Source organism: Schistocerca nitens, chromosome 5 (assembly GCF_023898315.1).
Source record: "Schistocerca nitens isolate TAMUIC-IGC-003100 chromosome 5, iqSchNite1.1, whole genome shotgun sequence".
Lineage (NCBI taxonomy): Eukaryota > Metazoa > Arthropoda > Insecta > Orthoptera > Acrididae > Schistocerca > Schistocerca nitens.
The window spans coordinates 115,992,819-116,006,919 of record NC_064618.1 but is presented as its reverse complement, the minus strand read 5'-3'; positions in this window follow the sequence as shown (position 1 = coordinate 116,006,919).

Genomic DNA, 14,101 nt, shown 5'->3' with positions numbered 1-14,101 from the left:
ATCAGTGTATGACCCAAATATTACGTTTTCGCGAATGTACTGTTAAAAAGAGACAGATAATATTTACTTGTCGTATCGACAGTGTGTCACTTAACATATTTCTGGTTAAAAATATACGTCGGGAACATAAAGAAAACTGCTAATATAGGGATACGCAAGCTCTGCCTAATGTGAGCAGTTACCACACTCGTTTATAAAAACCACTGTAGGAGTATCAACTGTGAGGGAGAAGCATAAAACGTTATAATAAACTCTATATGCTACCATTGTTTCGTGTAAACTTTTTTGTGGCTGTTATACAGTGGTTACCTATTTTGGCGTTGTTGTTAGTCAAACCGTTATCAACCTATATATATATATATATATATATATATATATATATATTACTTCGGTGAATTTGAAGGAAGAGAATCATTCCTAACGAGAAATATCAGTAAAACCAATATTAATGATGAATGTTATATATATATATATATATATATATATATATATATATATATATATATATATATAACATTTATTTTCCCATTAAAATTCATCATTAATATTGGTTTTACTGATATTTCTGGTTAGGAATGATTCTCTACCTTCAAATTCATCGAAGTAATATATACCACTATTTGTTATACACAGGCAGTGGATAATAATGGAAACCTTATGTGTGTTTTTAAGTGTCTTAAAGCCACTCAACAATGACGTGAATATCGAAAGGCTCTATAGAGTGCGCCTTGTCATCGGTTCATACGCTGTAACAGAGTGCGATTGCATGTGCTAAGAGATCTACATGTTTTCACTTCCGTTCTAACCAGAATACTGTGGAAATAAATACGTTTCGTCACGGAGCTTTGTATGCCAGTGTTTATCGTTGTTAGTCAGCTGTCCAAATGTGCACTTGATTTTCTGTGATGTACAATATGATAGTTTGTTGAATATAGGAACCCAAATGTATTTACAGAATATGATTTTTTCTTTTTTTCCGAGTTGATCCTCTATGGACTGTGTGGTAACAACCAACTTCATTTTAGTGTCTAGGTCTTGCTCTTGTTCCAGCTTTGACTTCCTGCCAGTATCTTCTGCGTCCACCAAGAAGTGCCTGTTTATGCTCTTCGGACAAAGATCCTCTCCGTCTTTTGGACGTTGATGCCATTTTAAAACCTTGGTAGTTGTTCACCAATCTTCTAAATTGGTTCCTGTCAGGAATTTCTCTCTCTGAGATACCAATCTGCCTAAGATATTCTTTATATTCTTTGAACCATCTCGGCCTTGTTTTCTTAGAATGGAAGAAACCTCATATTCTTATTCTTGGTCAGTCACCGTCCATCCTCATGAGATGACCGTAAAATAACAATCGTCTCTTCTTAATGGATGGTGTGATAAGTTCTGTCTTGCTGCACAAGTCCTCATTCGCTCTCATTCGCCATTGTCCATCAACCCATTTATTACCTAGGTTTTTCCTTAATATCCCACACTCTCCCTTTTCCAGACACTCTTCTTGGCCAGTTGATATGCCTGGTCTAACTTCCTCATCCTGACATTAATTGCTTCTTCTTCTAATCCATTCTCCTAGACGACTTCACCGAGATACCTGAAATTCTTAACTCCTCAGATTTTTCCCAGATTTCCATTCAGGTCCATGACAGATGTTCGTCATATTTTTGAATTTTTTGATCACATCCACGTTCAACTACAACAATTATTGTTAAATTGCTAACAAGGGCACACAGTTATATATTCGAAAATTTTTTGGTATTTTGACATAGTCACCCGCCTGGTCATCTACATCACAGAGAACTTTGTTTGAATCATTTGTTGCCGCTAGTATGAATCATTGCTGACGCAAAGTAAGACTGAAGAGTAAGTGATGGACGATAGTCTCGCTCACAGAGAGCACAATGTATGTTGTTCAACTGCAGTGCCTGCCATGATCCTACAATTTATTTCTGAGACTGAAATTTGTATTTTACAAGAAGAAACTGGATTGTTTATAAACTTCAAAAGTTTTATTTGCATGTGTATCTCAATAGTGTTACGCACAAAGCGAAACAATGTCTAGTTGTATCTTTATTAGCACAGATTTGCAGCTTTACCAAACTGACATTGGTATGCACACAATCTAAGTCTCTAGCTGAGAAACTTTTACCTTGATGTGTGCCCTCTCGAACTACATCTCGTCATCACTGGTTATTTGTAGTATAAGATAACTGTGTGCATAGACGTCTTTGATCTTATGACTTAGATCAATTAACTTGACTATACTTCTAGGAACCAAAAATTTTTCTCCATTTTGTTACCATTTATACATGCGTCCAATACGATAAATTAATTGTGAAACCTCTGCTCCTACGAGAATAAGTAGCCTGTCGCAGTCACACATTCCAAGTGTTTGTATATATAGGGTGAGGCGCCGGAGACTTTAGCATCAACTTAATTTAACTTGTTAAAGACATCTCTAATCTGTTTCGCCTGGACGTCCAGTGACAAGGGGCTCACGAAACAATGACACAATGTATTCTCACAATTTCGTTAATAACTGAGATACTGGCATCAGCCTAGTATTATTTTTTAAATGGAAGTGTCATTATTTTTGTCACCAGAATAACAGATATCAATGAGACTGATGCAATGATTTAACTCCTTTGAAGATCTAACAATAAATCACATAGGGAATTTTCTGCTGTTGTTAGGACCGTTTAATGCCACGTCACCTTAAGTTTACACAACTCTCCAAGGAAACCTGCTCCGCCGACGGAAGCGTCTATTGTGGAGACAAAAGATAAATAGTGAATTATGTGTTGCCCTTCATAAGAGATCACTGAGATACAGTCAGTGCGCTGTTCACATACAACAGGTTTGTCATGAAGTGTGGTGCAATTCATGTGTTGCTTGTTGAAAACGTACATATAGTCAAATCTACAGCAGTACATGAACTATTGCCAGAAGTACAACCCCAATTACTAATGAACTGTTGGTGGATATGGTCTTTATAGATGGCGATTGTCCACGAAATACGTCAAAATCAGCAGAGGTGTACACAGGTTGGCCCTGTCCAGATTGTCCCACTTTCATTAAAACCACTTGAAGAATTTACGAGACCGGAAGTCTTGTCCTCAAAAACATGTGTACGAAAGAAGACTGGTACCAACGAAGCTATTGCTGCTGCAATAAACTGCCATTTCGTTGTTGTCTAGAACGTAAAGAAATATGAGATACTACACACTGTTGATCTCACACGGACTGTATCTACGTCCAGTCTCAAGACATCTAGAATGTCAGGCATACCACTAAAATGTGGAGATATTATTGACTGCAGACTAAAACATCGGTGGCACGAATTGATAAATAAAACATAGGATCCACAACAAAAAATGAATATATGCCTATGGAAGGAGAAACAGAACAGAAAAATAGACAAATGTACAATTGTGCAGTTTCATACGATTTTCACGTCCACATTTACCATAGGTAATGCATACTATCAAGTTTGTTCATTGCTTCCGTAATTTTTCCCGTCTTTTTTGATACCCAGATTATAAACAAAATACAGATTCGTTTTACTGACTGTTGTTCGGATCAGTTTAGAAAATTTCTCTTTTATGTTGGTGGTGTAACTTCGTATACACAAACCAGACGACCATGGCTACTCCTGCTAGGTTTCCCGGAGACATACGAGATAGGCTAAGATTCGTCACTTACTTATCAAGTCAGCAGCTCAGTTAACTTAGCGGAGAAAGGAAGAGATAAAACACACCATCTAAAGCAAAATTTCAATTGGTTTCGTAATTAGCTAGCACTTTGAACTAACTGGACAAGGCAGTGCCGCAGTAGACATTATCCCATGGCCATAATCGTAGCTGAAGCAGATACCTTGCAATGTGACAGATAAGACTAGAGGTAAGTTACGCATGAAAGTACCTGTTTTGAATCAAAAATGTATACTTTAGTTACTCAATATGATATCTTAAGTAGGAACTAATCAGGACATTTCAGCTGGAATTGCAGGATGACTCAGTCCCACATTCGTAAGTCTCTATTATGACAACTCAGTTGCCAAACAGAAAAGATTTTTAGTTGACGATGTTTTGCATTCTTTGGAGATATTAACATAAATGGACCGGCATTTGTCCTGCCGCAACTGGATGGACCTAAGGTTTTAGCTCATATATTGCATACCGACTACATCAGGTTTTGGTGTGCAACTGGCTTTTAGAGAAAGTATGTATGTCGCCAACTGAGCAACATGAAATATGATGTTACAGGAGAATGTCGAAGATCAGATGGATTATTGAAGTTATAAATGACGACCTCCTGCAGTGGGTTGGAGAGCCAAAGCACGCAACTTGGGAAACACAAATAATCAACGAGATAAAATGACTGTATACCTATAAAGACATGAGTTGACTGCTGTTAAAGAGCTGGTGTAAGGAAAGCACCTCAGGGGCAATCGTCCTGTGTAACGCATATTATCCATGATCTGAGGTACTGAAATGCAGAGTCATTTTGACACCCTAAATGAACAGAGGAATGTGTCAGACCAACTTCAGTGTTGGCGACCTGAACAATAAGAAATAGCATCCTTTTGTGAACCGTCAGTTACGTAAATAAATGAATGAATTGTTTTTGTTAATATGACTGTAGCTTATCAATTCCATCAAACGGTCTTGTTTCGACAGATTTTAATGTAACATATGCCACATACTAAGTTACAGACTAAAAGCCAGAACTGGACCTATTATATTTTCTAATCAGATGACTGAATCTGTATATGTGTTTAACAAATTACAGCAAAACCCAGTGTAGCATTGTTTTGCTCATCTGGACGCTGTAATTTGGGTTTTCATTGCTTTTTTAGAGCAACATCAGGAAAACGGTGTGTATCTTCCATGAAAAACACTTATCCAGAGTAGTATGGTGATCAGCCCTAAGAAAGGAACAGACATCCACATTACAGGTGCACGGAGTGGGAAAATATACCCACGACTCATACGTAACGTTCCTAATAACTTTTGAGGTTACTACTAGAGTACATCAATTACGTTGATATAAATAAGAAAGAACATCCTAAATATTAAACTAATTACACAGTCATTTTACGGGTGACTTAATGTTTGGTAGTCAATTAGTTACGCAGTTCGATAATGTTCCTCGCTCTTATCTTACGAGCTGAACTCAATCAAGTAATGGAGAAAGTGTCTGTTCATGTCATTTATGAGACACAGGAGGAAGTGTTTATCGATTAAGCGTCACCATTGTGGTGGATCAAGTGGCATCAGTTTGATATCGTCAGCTGCATTGTGTGTACAGCATGACACAGGTAATTAAGAAATTAAGTATTTTATATAATTCTTTAGCCTCTTAGAAATCTTTAGAGGCAGTAATCATCCGACGTTCGATTAGTTCCTTCTGGTAAGTTTTCGAATGATTTGCAATCCGCAAAAAGCTACTGCAATTTTGACAATCTGGTAAGCTGTACACAATTTCAGATATCCTTTAAATTACTGACTCTCTCAGTCGTAATTAAGTTTATGATGATAGAATTGTAAATTACACTCACATACGTAATTTCCGAAGTATAAAACACGAAATTCAGAAGTATTGCATAGTACACAACATTTAACATCTCTTCAACATCATCCCGTTTACATAGATTTTGCATGTGCCATATACAACGAAAAAAATGGTACTTCAAAACAAAAAAAGTCATCAACTGCGTATGTGTATCACACCGGGAATACTGCACAACACAGTAAATGTCGACGATATGCGGTGTGGACTTTGTTTGGAAAGAAACTTGTTCCATTCTCTCACGGTACTTAGTGTTGACAATATTAATGGTCATTTTCCCGCTGAAGTTCGCATTCAATACTGTTTGGATATGTTTCGTGTTTCTTTCGCCTAAGGACTGTTGCAATACTCTGTGTTCTATGTTGTGCATTTTATGTTACAAGCTTCTTCACGTTTTAGAAGACATTTTCAGGGAAACGAGGGTGATTGCGATAACAAACCGAAAAGAAAAATCATAATTACGTTATTACTCTGTAAGGAGGCTCCGGAGATCGTGGGTCACTTGCATGAAAATACTAAGAAGATATCCCTGAACAGACAATGAAGGTTATTCGGTGTATTCCCGTTTCAGGCCGTATATAAGCTACCTTTTCAGTGCCCACTTTTAAACTCTGTGGCTGGTCTTCTGCTTGTGTCACCGGCGTGTATATTTGAGTTACTGTTGTAAGCGTCGATTTGCTGTCGATTCTGATGAGAATAATCGTACCTCTTAATTGTTCGAAGTAACTCACTTCCTGCCACACATTCGCATTCATAAAGAATCCTACTGTCCTTATACCATTTTCTGCTGCCGCTGATACTATCTGATATTCGTTCAACCGCAAACTGATATCTTCTTTCCATTTCACTTAAGTAACTCCATCTCTACCCACATCGAGCGTTCACAATGTGCAGATTTTCTAGTTTCTCTAGCACATACAGAATTCTGATATTTCACACTGCAAGACGAAGAACGTTCAAAAATTGGTTCAAATGGCTCTGAGCACTATGCGACTTAACTTCTGAGGTCATCAGTCACCTAGAACTTAGAACTAATTAAACCTAACTAACCTAAGGACATCACACACATCGATGACCGAGGCAGGATTCGAACCTGCGACCGTAGCGGTCGCTCGGCTCCAGACTGTAGCGCCTAGAAGCGCACGGCCACGCCGGTCGGCGACGAAGAACGTTAGCCTTGCTTTGGTTATTAAGGCTTTTCTCGCAGTGACCTCCCATTTGTCAGACTCCACCTGGAGTTCCGAATGCGGTCCAATTCGGAATTTTTTGGAAATGCACTAATCATCTCGTTATAAATAGCTGGCCACATTGTCTGTGGGTACGCATTATATCTCTTTAATGCTGTAGTTTCCAAATCACTGCATATTCATACCGTTGAACATCATTGGTTATTAGGCCCTTTGGAGGCATGTCTGACAACGAGTCTCCTCCACCCAATTTGGCAAATCTTTTGGCACAACAAAGAGTGCCTCATTAAGTCTGTAGCCACATTTCGCCATTGATTCTGGTACTTTTAGTTAAGCACTGGCGTGGAGTGAAGTGTGGATCAAGAGTATTTTTTATTAGTAGCCGAAGATGTTACCCCTAGACCACAGGACATCCTTGCGTTTACACGACCTCTCTAATCTCGTCAACCTCTAATATTGCATCTAGTAAAGAGCGAGTTGCAATATGAATTTGGGAAGAATCACTTTGATGAATCTGGGTTATATGGATTCCCAAAGTTTCATTGAAAAGGCGAGGCACTGTAATCCATACGAAGTCAGACTATGGCAGCCAAATGCATTCGACAATCTGGATGTGTAGCCTTTAATCGTTGTGGTGTAGCACTCGTCCACAACAGTGTTATTCCGTTAATGAGAAACGAAGTGAAAGATTCACGCATTAAAGAATTTGCATGCTTAGGGTACAAGCTCCACTGTAACAGCACGTAGTCAGATAATCCTGAGCGACAAGCATCTGTCTCTAGAGCTAGCTTCGCTGACCGCTTGCTGTCTTTAGAACGATATGTAACATGAGTATGAAATCGACAATAACTTTCTTTTCTGTAGGAAGTAGAGAACGTAGCAACAGCATTTTATACAAAAATTAATGTAGATGGAACCACACTACAGCTTAGTAAGGTGAGAGACTGAAATCCAGATGACCCTACACTGGGAGCTGAAGTATAATAGATTTAAGATAACGAAGACTGAAAACATTTAAATTCGTCACAGTCTTTCACAAACCATCTGCACAAAAATAGATTGTAGACCGATCTGACTGTGCATGGAAATTGTAATTGGGAAAATGGAGGCTGGTAAGTGGAATTAACCACTTTCTGTCACCACATTACAAAGTCGATGTTACGCGCACCCATGGGTATCTGGTGTGCTGTCGGAATGACGTATAGATTTTCCGCTTTATCTCTCTTGGTGTCGCTTATCCTTTAGTTGACAGCTGTTAGCTTTTATCTTTATTTATCACAGCTTTGGAGGTGACACTCTGAGCATCGTAACTAGTTCCACATGCCGTCCTATCTGTACAAACGCTCCCCAGATGAAACAGCTGCTATTTTCCTCACCAGCCGCGGATACTCTGTGCTCACCACACACTCGTGGTTTCTATTGTCTACAGTAACTAATCCGCAGAGGCGTTGTCAAAGATATATTCCACAGTCTAGGTCAGACAAGGGGAATACAGTTGGATTCTTAAAGATTCAGGTATCTGATCAGAGAATTGATAATGAGGACGTCACAGAGTGACAGTAGACATCGGTATGTAAGCACTGATGAAACTCACTCTGTAAATAAACTAAGAAATGGGTAGACATACCTTCAGAAACAAAGTCAGAATGCTTTGTGTCTAGCAACAAACGTCTCATTTGATTCCTCTCAGAATCCTCTGGCTCATCTCCGACTCTCCAGCCAAGAGATTGCAAGACATCTGCAACTGAACAGATCACGAGGCTGTCACTGCTCAGCAGTTTAGTTAATTTTCCCCACTCTGTCCTTCAGGGAGCTGAATTTCCTGCCGCATCGTCTTCGTAATTGGTGGACTCAATTTGCAATGCCATGTAATGTACGATCGATCCATATTGGGTAATCATCGCTCAGTTTAAAAAAGATACAACATATTGAGTTCTGCACGTTTACAGGTACTACACCAACAATAAGTGTAACACAGGGTGACGAAATTATAAATAGCGAGAAAACTTCAAAATTCTCAGGTTTCCATACTGATGAGAATTTCAAAGTCTTACGCTAAGGACAACACACACACCCGTGCCCAAGGGAGGACTCGAACCTCCGACGGGGGGAGCAGCGCGGACTGTGACAAGGCGCCTCACACCACGTGACTTCCCCGCGCGGCCCTCACGAGTTCAAAATGCGTGGTCAGTAGACTGCTCATCACATTCTACAGGTCTTGGTAATTCTTCCTCACTGTTACAGACGACAGCAACCCCATCAGAAAATTGGAGCATTGATGTCCTTTCACCTTGCATACTAATCCCTTGTCTCAATCTTTCTTTTATTTCTTTCGTTGACACTTTACTATAAAGTTTGAACAGTGCGGGACATTAACTATACCACTGTCTTAACCCTTTTCAATTCAGATACGTCTCTTATGGATTTCTATTATCAATGCATGTTACTGGTCGTTCCATAGAGATTATATGTGTTGTTTTGAGAAGTTCAGATAGTTTACCCCACTTCATAGTGCCCAAGTTTTGCTTGCGTTACGTAAATGACCAGGTAAGTAAAATCTGAAGTTACGGCTGTCAGACGTGTTCTGCTTTACTTGTCGCAATTTCTTGGCGTTGCTAGCTTAGGAACTTAGTAATAATCTTTCGAAAGCTAGGAGGTTTGTCTGCAGATTCCACACACTAAGTTAGGTGATCTTTTGGCTGCCACTTCCTCCAATGATTTTATACATACCAAACGAATGTCATGCATAATTTCTGACTTGTTTGATCGCAAATCTTTTAAATTTATGTATAACTCTGTCTTCTGAAACACAGCAAAGAATTAATTTCCCTTCTAGAGATCGTCAGTATGCTATTCCCATTTATCCGGTCTTTTCTTCCTACACTTTTAATGTTGACACATTTACTTTTAATTTTACCGGAACTTATTATTCCATTAACTTATTTTCACTTCTTGCTCACTACACGTTTAAGTGACTAATACTTCTGTACACCTATCATTCCCCCACTTTGTTCTCTTACCCACATTTTCAATATGTTTATGTTTGTTGTATCTTTATTTGTATTTCCAATTGCTATTATAATCCGTTTTAGGTATCTTGTGGCAGCAAATGGCTGTAAGCACTATAGGACTTAACATCGGAGGTCATCAGTTCCCTGGACTTAGAACTACTTAAATCTAACTAACCTAAGGACATCACACACATCCATGCCTGAGGCAGGATTCAAAACTGCGACTGCTGCAGTAGCGCCGTTCCGGACTGAAGTGCCTAACCGCTCGGTCAGCGTCTTCTGGCAGCATGCGTTTCCGCTTCAATGGCAGTTCATCATGAAATAAACTAAATTACCAACTATGTTATTCAGTTTCGCAGTGCAGTAGCTACAGCTTCATACAACACTGATCAACATCAGGTATCTTACTTCTGTGTATGTTCATTCTTATTGACGATTCTCTTCAATTTCTGCCCTGTGTATTAAGGGGCGACGGGATATGTGTTGGCGGGAAGGGGTGGGGCGGGGGGGGGGGGGTGGTCGCTAGAAAGCTTCAGGATCAACTGCCAACGAAACTGACATGCTGACTGCAAAGACATTGGTTCACATGAAGTCGAACAGAGTAATTACAACTCTGTAGAAACGTATCCTTAACCTTATGGTTAAAAGAAAATTGTTTAAAATGTTTTTTTTAATTATATATTACTTTACCGAGCCAGGTGGCGCAGAGGTTAGCTTTCGAGAGGACGACGATTCAATCCCGCCTCCAGCCATCCTGATTTAGGTTTTCCGTTATTTCCCTAAATCGTTTCAAGCAAATGCCGGGATGGTTTCTTTGAAAGGGCACGGCCGGTTTCCTTCCCCATCCTTCCCTAACCCGAGCTTGTGCTCCGTCTCTAATGACCTCGTTGTCGACGGGACGTTAAAAAACACTAACCTAACCTAACCTATAAACTACTTTCTTAAAGAACAAAATAAAAGCTTCTTGTTAGACATATGCCGTTCTGAAATGTCTATGTGTGTGTGTGCGTGTTTGTGTGTGTGTGTGTGTGTGTGTGTGTGGAGGAAGGGGGGAGGGTGGCGGGTGGGTGGATGTGTGCGTGTGTACAGGGTGATGTCAAGTAGATGTTAAACAATGTTTCATTGATCATGAAGGTTAGATGTATAAATCTGAGATAACAGACCATGATCCAGAGGCGACCGTTTCCCAAGTTGTAGACGAAAACCGTTCAGATTCGCGTGACAGTGCGGTACTTGCCACTTGCTGCTTGGATTTTAGGGGTCGCAGTTCCAATGAACCAACGAGCCCTTAGGTGTAGAGGTTGGGATGACGACTCAATCAGTGGTTTTGTAGACTGCAGACTGTTTTCACGAGTTGAGGCACTATGATCAGCTCTAGCCAAACGGAATTGTACCTGGTAACTGAACTTGCAGACGTATTTTCGTGTGTGAGTAAGCAAGTGACAGTACCAGAGAAGTGGAAAGGTAGTACAGGACCAAAATCCCGCATAGAAGACAAAGCCTCACTCCGCATTTCCAAGACTGTAGGGCTGCAAGGGTATATGAAATGGAAGGAGCATATATGAAGTGTAGTAGGGAGGCGACTGCAATTTATTCGGAGAATTTTAGGAACAGGTGTTTCATCTGTAAAGGAGACCGCATACACGACACTAGAGCGACACATTCTTGAGTACTTACAATGTTCTTTTTTAGTTGAATAAATAAATAGAAACTTTCATATGTTCAGAATATAAAATCATTTAAAAGAAATTTTGTTTTGCCTTTTCTCCAAAATTCTTCAGATCGTGCCATTTAGGCTACTGGTTTCTTAAATTGCAACAAGGGTGCCGAAATCGCTCTAATTTCTACCATTATGCGAGTTTTTAATTGAAAATTTGTTTTTAAAAGTGGGGATATGCTCCTTGGTAATTAGTTATGCGTTTCTCTGATTATGGTGCACAATAAAGCTTTACACGTACTCAAAATACTGAATTATTGTTATTCAAAGCAAGGAAATTCATTTACATTGCTCAGGCGCAGTGTTCAGCTTACGCACAAAGCTCACATGGAGAAGTTATTTCATGCTTTAAAATACCAGCACATATTTCATGAGCCCATTTTCTGCAAATTGTGCATTGAAACAGCTCCTCCACCACACTTTTCTCACAAATGAAGCAAAGCTACTCATCTGCTGCAATTTCAACCAAAGTTTTTTCAAGACACGATGAAGGAGAACAGGTCATATTTTCTTTGCTATTCTGCTTCCTCATGTTTCCTCCTGTTGATCTCTCAAAACCATCAGTTGATTTCAACACTTTCTCTGAAATTCGATGAGACTTTTTGTCACAACTCTCTTGTAGTGTATTCTTGTAAGTGCTTGAAGTCAACAGTGCAGCCTTCTGAGCACCTTTCTTTATTCATTTTCCTTGTTTGGTAACCAGTTTTGACAAAGGACGTAGTTCATAGACACTCACAACATAAGACGAAATTTTTCCTTTTCTGACCAAAGCCTGAAACGTCTGGTTACCAGTTTTCAGGGCGGAAGACTACACTACACCCTACCTAACCCAAGCACTTTGTTCTTGGTCTTGGACTCTTATTATTTCCTCTTAGCTCTTGTACACATCGTTTATTATCTGTCTTACCCTACAGCTTACCACATTTTCCTCAGAATTTCGAACAAAGTGCACCATGTTACATTGTCGAACACTTTTTCCACGTCGACAGATCCTATGAACTTGTGTCACATTTTCTTTAATCTTGCTCTCATTACCAACAGCAACGTCCTAATATCCTCTCTGGTGCCTTTACCTTTCTTAAAGCCAAATTGATCGTCATGTAACACATCCTCAATTTTCTTTTCCATTCTTCTGTATATTGTTCTTGTCATAGACACAGATGCATGAGCTGTTCAGCTGATTGCGCGATACGTCTCGCACTTCTCAGTCCTTGCTATATTCAGAACGGTTTTGATGATGTTTTTCTGAAAGTCAGATGGTATATCGCCAAACTTACATACTCATACTCTACAAACCAACGTGAAGACGGTTTTGTTGCTACTCCCCCAATGGTTTTAGAAATCCTGATGGAATGTTATCTATTCCCTCTGCTTCATTCGATCTTAAGTCTTCCAAACTTCTTTTGAATTCCGATTCTAATTATGGATCCACTATCCGTTTCCTATCGACTCCTGTTCCTTCGTTTAACACGTCGCCCCACTCCTATAGCCCCTCAATGTACTCTTTCCCTCTGTAACGTTCTTTTATAAAGGATTTGTGTTTTTGTTTGCCAAAGAATATGCAGTGCGTAATGTTTGTGTCACGCAAATTTACCGTGTTATGTGCTTTTGAGCAGATGGTGTGCTTAATCAATTTTACTGCAACCGAAAAAAAATTAAACAACCTAATCTGGAAAACCAGTATGCAATGCCTGTAATGAAATCAATCCCTTTGAAATTTACTCATTCTCGTGACCACCGAGTTCTAGGGCCTTGTGCAATAAACTGATAAATTCCTTATACAAATATACAATGAAATAAATTTTCCTTAGCTCTGGAGTCTCAGCGGACGTAATTCTGTTCTCTCCCCAGTAGGCATAGAAAATAAAATATCTTCATACATATAATAACCTTGCAAATGTTCAGCGATAATTGTGGATACTGGCTCAGCGGTGTGCAATGCTGCCCGAAATGAAGCTGTTACAATCATTAATACTTTTCTGATTCTGGCACATTAATATTTTATCTGACTCTGATTGAAAAATGATTTCTTTAAAAAATATTAATTGTATTTAAATAAACACAACATGGAAGAGGATGTGGCACTGATAGGGGGGTATGCTACGACCGAAGGCTTTAGTTTGAAAATCGTATTCATAATAAGGTTTCACCTTCACAAAACCTGATATGGAACATTTTACATTAACTTCAAACTACAGTTTTTGCCCTCTACAGCTCCCTCTAGTACCATGGAACTCATTCCCTCATGTTTTATCAGATGTCCTATCATCCTGTCCCTTCTCCTTATCAGTGTTTTCCACATATTCCTTTCCTCTCCGATTCTGCGTAGAACCTCCTCATTCCTTACCTTATCAGTCCACCTAATTTTCAACATTCATCTATAGCATCACATCTCAAATGCTTCGATTCTCTTCTGTTTCGATTTCCCACAGTCCACGTTTCACTACTATACAATGCTGTACTCCAGACGTACATCCTCAGAAATTTCTTCCTCAAATTAAGACCGGTATTTGATATTAGTAGACTTCTCTTGGCCAGAAATGCATTATTTGCCGTATCGAGTCTGCTTTTGATGTCGTCCTTGCTCCGTCCGTCAATGGTTATTTTACTTCCTAGGTAGCAGA